The following is a 9373-nucleotide window of genomic DNA, read 5'->3' on the forward strand; positions in this document are numbered from 1 at the left end:
ATTACTAACAGGCATTGATACTCTGGGAGGGTAGATGAAAATAATATTGGGGGGATATTTTGGTAATATAAAGAAAACTGTTCAAAATAGCAGTCTGTTTTATTTTTAAAAAAATTAAAGACAGAAATGACTATAATTTTACTTTGTCTATGACTGATCTGTAGGCTAACCCCAATGCCTGCTATTGATCCAGCCCCATTGGTTTTTCAGAATAAAATATGTTCTCTCCTTCCAATTCCCCCTTTCCCTGTCACTTCAATCCTTTCTGATGAGTTAGAAAGAGTCATCTATCTGACTTGTGGCCCAGGCCAAAAGCTCTATCCATCTACCTCTGCACCATTTACCTTGGCCTAAGATACAGGAAAGATGTTCAGTAGGTTTGCTCTATCATTTGATTTTGTTGACATTTTCTTCTCCTTTTAATTTCCCCTATTTCTAAAATAGGCTGTGGGGTACTGACAGGGAATGTGGATGACTTTAAACCAGTCTCACTGTTTGGTCAAAAAAAAAAAGTGGAAGTCCCTATGATCAGAGATGGAGAGGGGAGGGCAATGGGGGTTGAGTGGGAAATGATAAAGGACTTTGTTGTGTCAGGGAGATGATACGCACTACAGTGAGCATTAGGCAGGATGATTGAGAGACTGCTGGACCCAAAATGAAGAAGCCCATAGAACAAAAGGCAACTTTGCTGAGACACTTAACACAATCATGAAGTCTGATGTTATATCACCATGGAGAAAAAGAGAGGAGCCATTCAGCTTGTGTTCTCTTTCTCTTAATCAGCTCAAAGGAAAGAGAAAAAGCATCATCAATTGTTCAATCATCAATCAACTGCTCACAAACTGCACCACAAGCTGGTTTCATATTCAGAAGAGAACACCACACCTCCTTCTTGTAGTTACCTCTATGCTACACTTTCAGTCATAATTTTCTAGTGACATACTACAGAAATGATCCCTGGAAGTATAGTCTTGACCAGCAGCTCCAACCTTTTACTATCCCTGCTCTTGCCCACATCCCTTTTCATCATGGCCATCTTTCCCCACTCCACTGCCTTGATCCTAAAGTTCCCCATCAAATGAATAATCTACACCATCTGTTGCCCAAACTCTTTCCCTAAAGATTCAAAGGGGCAATGGCAGCCCCCTTCTTCCAACTGGAAGACCTCTGTCTCCACTCTTCAAACTACACTCATTAGCATATTTCATCCTTCTAAAGGGAGACCTTGATGACATGATGAATGGATGACTTCAACACAATCAGTTGATGAATTGATGAATTCACACACATATCCTGCAGTTGGCTTTTGTTAGAATCTGGGTGGGAGGATATTGATAAGAAACTAATACCTTTAATATAAGGATTGGTTTTGCTAATTATTTTCTCTATTCTTCATGTATATTTTTTAAAGATTGTTATTTCTTTAATGCAAATGCATCTCTGTGAAGAGTTGATGAAAGGAATACTGGAAGATATTTTGTTAATATTAAAATAAAAGCCTCAAAATAGCATGCTGTCCATAATGTTTTAAATAATAGGCAAGGATTTAATTTTTCTTTTTTGCTATGACTGGTCTGTACCCTAAACCCTCTTCTTCTCATCAGTTCCTACAGGGATTGTTCTTTCAGATTAATACTTCCTCCTCTTTTCTATTTTTTGTCTCTCTAATACTTTCTTCTCTGCCCTCTTTCTTCTCTCCTTTCTTGTCCCTTCCTCCCCTTTACTTCTCCTTCTCCATCTTCCTTTCCTTTGAGCATTTTCACTTCAGGGTTTCAGTGGATTTAATTTTTTTCTATTTCCACTTTGGTCTCTAATTCTAAGGGATCAGGCTAATTTTCTTTTCACAATCTCAAATTACTCTATGTCTTGTTATTCATAAAGTATCCTTTCAGTCTGATAGGTAGTGACTTACATGTTATTCTAATTTTTTTTAATGTATCTCCCTTTAAATTTGAGTCAGGTATCTATTTTAATCTTTTCTTTCTACATGGTATAAGATATTGGTCTATACCCAATTTCTGCCAGACTGCTTTCCAGCTTTCCTAACAATTAATGAATCCTTATCCTCAAAGCATAAATCTTAATATTTTTTCAAACACAAGTTTCCTCTAATCCTTTGGTACTGTGTAATATGTCTGCTCTGTTCCACTGATTTAGCTTTCTATTTCTTAGGTAATACCAGATAGTTTTTATAATATATCCTTATAATACAGTTTGTGGTCTGATATGCCTAGTACATTACTACATATTTCAAAATCCTCTACATTCTTGATGTGTGGATAGGTCCCATTAGGTACTTTGAGTTTTTGCTTCCTCTGGCAATTTTGAGGATGGAGTATCAATTCTCAATGGGCATTATTTCATTGATGATTGTGGTTGTCACATTTTTTTTTCCCCTCTAAAATCATTAGGTGTAACAAAGGGGCCTCCCTCCTTTAAAACCCATTATTGTTAAATTAATCAGCCCTAGATAACTGATTTAAAATGCCAACATATTGCATGAAGGTGCCACAAACTGTATTGATCTGCCCCAGCATCAACTGTATTGCATGAATCTTCTCAAATTATCTAATGTGAAGAAGTCCAGTCTGGTGGGTATATCAAACCCCATCAAACCAAGAGAAACTGAGGTACCACCTCACACCTCTCAGACTGGACAATATGACCAGAAAGGACAATGCTCATTTTCAGCAGGGTTGTGGAAAATCTGGGACACTAATACATTGTTGGTGGAGCTGTGAACTTACTCAACCTTTCTGGAGAGCAGTCTGGAACTATGGCCAAAGGGCAACAAAAATGTGCATACCCTTTGATCCAGCAATACCACTACTGGGCCTATACCCTGAAGAGATGATGATCACTTGTACAAAAAATATTCATAGCAGCCTTGTTTGTGTTGGCAAAGAATTGGAAATCAAGTAAATGTCCTTCAATTGGGGAATGGCTTAGCAAATTGTGGTATATGTATGTCATGGAACACTATTGTTCTATTAGAAACCAGGAGGGATGGGATTTCAGGGAAGCCTGGAGGAATTTGCATGAACTGATGCTGAGCAAGATGAACCAGAACCAGAAAAACATTGTACACCCTACAGCCTTGATGGACTTGCTTATTCCATCTGTGCAACAGTCAGGGACAATTTGGGGCTGTCTGCAATGGAGAATACCACCTGTATCCAGAGAAAGAATTGTGGAGTTGAACAAAGACCAAGGACTATTACCTTTAATTTAGAAAAAACAAAAAACAAAACCTGATATCTTATTGTCTGATCTTTCTATTTCCTTTATTTTATGTTTTTTTCCTTAAGGATATGACTTCTCTCTCATCACATTCAATTTTGATCAATGTATACCATGGAAACAATGTAAAGATTAGCAAATTGACTTCTGTGGGGGGTGGGGGGAGGGAAGTAAGATTAGGGAAAAAATTGTAAAACTCAAGATAATGAAAATATTTAATAAAGAAAAAATAAACCCAGAGAAAGAAACCCCTTCATAAATATTTTGGAAGTTGAGAGTATACAAGTGAGAATGTATACTTTCTGTGTTCCAAGTTATTATTAAGCCATTGTCTACAAAACTGGGAAAAGGTGCTATAGTTAAAGCCAGTGGCTTATTTTTGATTCATATGGTTAAAATCCCAATTTAGATATTATTTAACCACTAAGTAATCTGTGTTATATGTAATCTAAAATAAAGTAAGTATTAGATAATAAATTGATAAAGGCAGATTTTTTACTTTGATCAATATTTTTAAATATTTTAGTAATTATTTTATTATATAAAATTTTTAATATTAATATATTTTAAGTCAATATTTTTAATTTTTAAAAGTCTTATACCAATTCTATATTAATAAGAAAAAGACAAAATAAATCTAAAAATGTAACTGGTCAATATCTTTCTGTAACCAATAAGTTATAAAATGATAAAAGCAATTTCTACAATAGTCTTATAAAAAGTAAACAATCACTTTTTGGCTAAAAGAAAAAATAAAAGCGGTTATACTCTGGGTTATAAATAATCAAAAAATTATATTTATATACATTACCTGTACTTTCTCTGGTGATGTGCACAATGTATGTACCCTGCTATACTTAATTGTGTCTATTAATTTTCTCTTGATATTGTAATACTTCAACATGACTTTTAGTCTGGTCCAGACAGCACAGACAGGTTACTCAGTCTTCCACAGCTCCCACAATCATTTTGGAGCTATGTACTCTGTGCCCTTTCTGGACCAGATGCTAGAAAACCTTCCTTTTGTTTTTTTTATTTGCTTGTTTTAGTTTGCCAGTTTTGGTTGTTTCAAAAACAAAGTATCAGTTTTAAAAGCAAGTCAAATCAATGTACAACATGGAAACAAAGTAAAGACTCCCAGATTGCTTTCCGGGGGGGGGGGGGGGGGGAGGAGGAGTAAGATTGGGGAAAAATTGTAAAACTCAAATAAAATCTTTAATAAAAAAAATAAAAGTAAAAGCAAGCCAAAGTTGATGTCATTGTCTAAGAACAGTTAGGTTCACCCAACTTCATTACACTTATTCCTTACACATCTTTTAAAAATAGATTTGGATCAGCAATTCCCCTCATATTATAACTCCTTTCACTCAATCAACAAGTATTTATTGAAAGTCATACATCTAAGTGATAGGAACCCAAAGCAAAGCAAGGACAATTCCTGCCCTCAACAAGTTACAATGGCAAGGGACATGAAGGAATGCTTCATTAGGTACTCTCTTTTTCCTCCCCCAAATGATGACAATTTTCTCCAAATCCAAATCTTCAGGCCCTGTTCAAAGGGACAATTTAATTTGGTGTTTTGAATAAACCATGAGACTTTTTTTTATGTTTTTGCAAGGCAAATGGGGTTAAGTGCTAGGTAATTATTAAGTGTTTGAGATCACATTTGAACCCAGGTACTCCTGACTCCAGGGCCAGTGCTTTATCCACTGTACCACCCAGCCGCCTCAACCATGAGACTTCTGATAAGATCAAGGATCCTACTCTCATAAGAAAAAGTGTCAAGTCAACAACATAAAAAGGGCAGAATACATTTTTGCCTTGTTAACTATTTACTGCTTGTAAAATTAATGCTCTGATTAATTTAAAAAATAGTTCTACTCTTTTCTGGAACCTACATAGAACTGGGACTGTACCAAAATCAACTGTCTCCTCACCTAAACTCTTCTTCCATCTAGTCATTTGCATAGTCAGGTCTTCTGACCAAAGGTTGCACTGAATTCTTGAGGAAACAACCAAAAGTTTTTATCTTATTCAATTAACAATTTAAAAAGTTACACAGTGGGAGTAGCTAGATGCAGTGGATAGGAGTACCTGAGTTCAAATCCAACCTCAGACATTTAATAATTACCTAGCTGTGTGGTCTTGGGCAAGTCACTTAACTCCATTTGCCTTGCAAAAAACCTAAAAAAAAAAGATACACAGTGGTTATAATATCAGGATTCCAATCAGAATCTTCCTTCTGAATAGGTAACAGTAAAACATTATAGGTATCATAAACTGAAAATCCATACACATATAATGTAGATAATCTCATATTTACAATGATAAAAAAATCCAAATAATTATATGCCGATAAAGTTGTAAAATATTTATTATCCTTTCAATTGACATCAGTAATTTATATATAGGGACAGCTAGGTGGCAGAGTAGATAGAGCACCACACCTGGAGTCAGAGAAATTAATCTTCTAAAGTTCAAATCCGGCCTCAGACACTTACTAGCTGTGTGACCCTGGAAAAATCATCTCACCTTGTTTGCCTCAGTTTCCTCATCTGTAAAATGAGCTAAAGGAGGAAATGGCAAACCACTCCAGTAATTGTCTGGAAAACCTCAAATGGGGATTGTTGAGAGTGAGACAGAACTGAAAAAATGACAACACAATTTAGATATCTTTGCTTTAGCTGACTGAATTTCTGTCTGTTAGTTTTCAATTGGTTGATACAGTTGTTTTCCCAGGTGTTACTATTAGCCCAAATAACCTTTCTTTCAAGAAAGAAATTTCCTTTCAACAAAGGAAATGATGAAAATTAAAAAGAAAACTCTATATAACTAGACAGTAACTAAAATTCAAGTATTGGCAAGTATTAAGGACTCACTAGGAAAATGGAAAAAAAAAAAAACCCCACTAACCCAATAGCAGAATCTAGACTTTCTGAAAAGAACACCCATTAATGTTTAAATATTTAAAATTTATTTAAATCAAGAAAAGTTTAAAGTGTCAATTAATATAATACCCAAACAAGCTTTGGTGAGATTAAAAAAAAGCAAAACACAAATATAGATGAAAACACAACAGATAACTCACTCTTAAATAAGAGAAACAGACACATTAATATTAGCATTTCAAATAAAAATACAAGCTATAACTGATGAACAAAGAGCAAACTTCCTAAAGGTTGAAAACTCCTGTCAAAATAGCAACTTTCATGAACAAAAATATCCCACCTAAACACCACTTTAAGTTAAAACATAAATACTTCACACTTCTAACTTCACCAAACCACCTTTTTTCACAAAAAACCACCCTTGTTACAGCTGGAGGGCAGGCCTGTGACAGCTTACTCCAGCACTTCATCTCCTGGAAAATCACCACTTTCCTCCTTAAATGCTCTCTTAGCTGAGTACTTCTAAAAGGAAAACAAACAAACAAAACCTAGGAGAGGATAGCTCCTAAAATCCAATCATTTCTCCAGACTACAATACCTTTCCCCACTGTTTGTATTGCACTAGCTGCTGGGTGGTGCTTTATTCATTTATCTCATCCCACTTCTTCACTGAGCTAGAAACATTCCCATACCCCAACTAATAGGTCAAGAAGACTAGTTTGGGTAGAGCTATGTTGCTCCTGGCTAAGAAAAATTCTACCCTCCCTTTCTCCTCCTCACTCCACCTAACTTTCTTCTTAAAGAAAGTACTCAGTAGCCAGGAAAGGAAAAGAAAACCTCTTAGGGATAACTCTCTGCAGGAAGGTCTGGTTTGATTCTGAAGGAAGAGGACATGATAACAAAATTAAATAAAAGAAGTACTGTAGGATCTTCGTCTTTCAGCCTCCAAAAGTATTTTTTTCCCTCTCCATTTGGAAGTCATCTTGCATTGTAGACATTTCAATAAATGATAGTATTCATCTGAAAATTCATTGTCTGAGGTGTTTACCTTCCACTTCCCTTTCTTCCCCCACCTTTGGCAATTTCTTTACAACTTCAGTTTTATTTTCTGAAATTGGAAGGCTTAAGACCTCTATTTCAATTTCTGTTAATTTGGGCATTTTTCAGCTAATGCATCATTTCATTGTTCAGTTTTGTGGGCATTAAATTGTCTAGGAAAAGCTTCTAATTCTTAAGTAATCTCTATGCATTTTTTTCAAAATCAGTAGTTTTGACTTTTAGATGGTTCAAATGCTCTTTTAACATTATTGTCCTTTGTTTCCTTTCAAATTTTCCTTCACTTTAGTATTTCTATATTCTAAATTTGTTTTCTTATGTCACAAGCTTCTGTGTCTTTGGTTAAATTCTACATTTTCATCGACAATTTTTCTTGCTTTGACAACTTTTTAAAATTCTTCATGAAGAACATGAATATCTCACCTAAATTCATTCTTAATTTCTTTTTGTAAATGTTTTCTTTTTTGACAATTCTGAAATGTCTTGCTACTGGATCTCTAGGGAGTCTACAGAATTCTGTTTTTACCAATCAATAAAAATTCACTTTCCTTCATATTATAGGAATAGGAAAGAACTGAACCTGTAATTTTATTGATATGAGGAATTCTTGAATGAGTAAATTCCCTCTACCAAAGTAAGTCTTTTTCACTTATAGACTAATAGAATTGCTTAGAACACTGAGAAGTTAATTTGCCCAAGGTCACACACACCTTGTGTGTGTCAGAGACAGGATTTGAACAAAGGTTTGGCTCTGGGAACAGCTCCCTATCCCTAAGACAGGGCTACCTCTTTCCACATTGTAATCTTTGTCTAATGGGTTTGATTTCTTTTTTTTAAAAGTATAATAGATAGGGCAGCTAGGTGGTGTAGTAGATAAAGCACCAGCCCTGGAGTCAGGAGTACCTAGGTTCAAATCCTGTCTCAGGAGTACCTGGTTCAAATCCAATCTCAGATACTTAATAATTACCTAGCTGTGTGGCCTTGGGCAAGCCACATAACACCATTTGCCTTGCAAAAACCTAAAAAAAAAAAGTATAATAGAGCTCTAAATCATTAATTATTAGAGAAATGCAAATTAAAGCTTCTCTGAGGTACCACCTCACACCTCTCAGACTGGCCAATATGACCAGAAAGAATAATGATCATTTTTGGAAGGGTTGTGGGATACCTGGGTTCAAATCCGACCTCAGACACTTAATAATTACCTAGCCATGTGGCCTTGGGCAAGCCACTTAACCCCATTGCCTTGAAAAAGTCTAAAAAAAAAAGGAAAGGTTGTGGGAAATCTGGGACACTATTACACTATTTGGTGGAGCTGTAAACTCATCCAACCTTTCTGGAGAGAAATTTGGAACTACACCCAAAGGGCAACAAAATGAGCATATCCTTTGATCCAGCAATACCACTACTGGGTCTATACCCTGAAGAGATCATGAAAAATGGTAAAAACATCACTTGTACAAAATTATTTATAGCAGCCCTGTTTGTGATGACAAAGAATTGGAAATCAAGTAAATGTCCTTCAATTGGGGAATGGCTTAGCAAACTGTGGTATATGTATGTCATGGAACACTATTGTTCTATTAGAAAGCAGGAGGGATGGGATTTCAGGGAAGCCTGGAGGGATTTGCATGAACTGATACTGAGTGAGATGAGCAGAACCAGAAAAATACTGTATATCCTAACAGCAACATGGGGGCGATGTTCAACCTTGAAGGACTTGCTCATTCCATCAGTTCAACAACCGGGAACAATTTTGGGCTGTCTGCAAAGGAGAGAGCCATCTATCTCCAGATAAAGAGCCATGGAGTTTGAACTAAGTTCAAGGACTATTCCCTTTAATTTAGGGGGAAAAAAACAGATATCTTATTTTCAGATCTTATTTTTTCTTAGACTTTTTGTCTCTTCCTTAAGGATATGATTTCTCTTTCATCACACTCAATTTGGATCAATGTACAACATGGAAACAAAGTAAAGATTGACAGATTGCTTTCAGTGGGGGCAGGATGGGGGAGGGAAGTAAGATTGGGGGAAAATTGTAAAACTCAAATAATATCTTTAATAAAAATCTAAACTGATTGATAAAAAAAAATTTTTTTAAAGTATAATAGAAAATTGGTCAGTGAAAACCCAGTCCTTAGATTACGAGATTTGCCTAATCATGGCAATCTGACCAAAAGTGACTAAGG

The 9373-nt window shown here is 35.6% G+C and overlaps 1 non-coding gene across 1 annotated transcript; it reads right to left on the reverse strand.

Moving 5' to 3' along the window:
- Positions 1-749: 749 nt before the first annotated feature.
- On the reverse strand, positions 750-973 carry LOC141515817 (small nucleolar RNA U3). The gene has a single exon (XR_012476555.1). It is a non-coding gene; the product is annotated as a small nucleolar RNA U3 (small nucleolar RNA).
- Between the last annotated feature and the right edge of the window lie 8400 nt (positions 974-9373).

Source organism: Macrotis lagotis, chromosome 2 (genome assembly GCF_037893015.1).
Source record: "Macrotis lagotis isolate mMagLag1 chromosome 2, bilby.v1.9.chrom.fasta, whole genome shotgun sequence".
NCBI classification, from domain to species: Eukaryota; Metazoa; Chordata; class Mammalia; order Peramelemorphia; family Peramelidae; genus Macrotis; species Macrotis lagotis.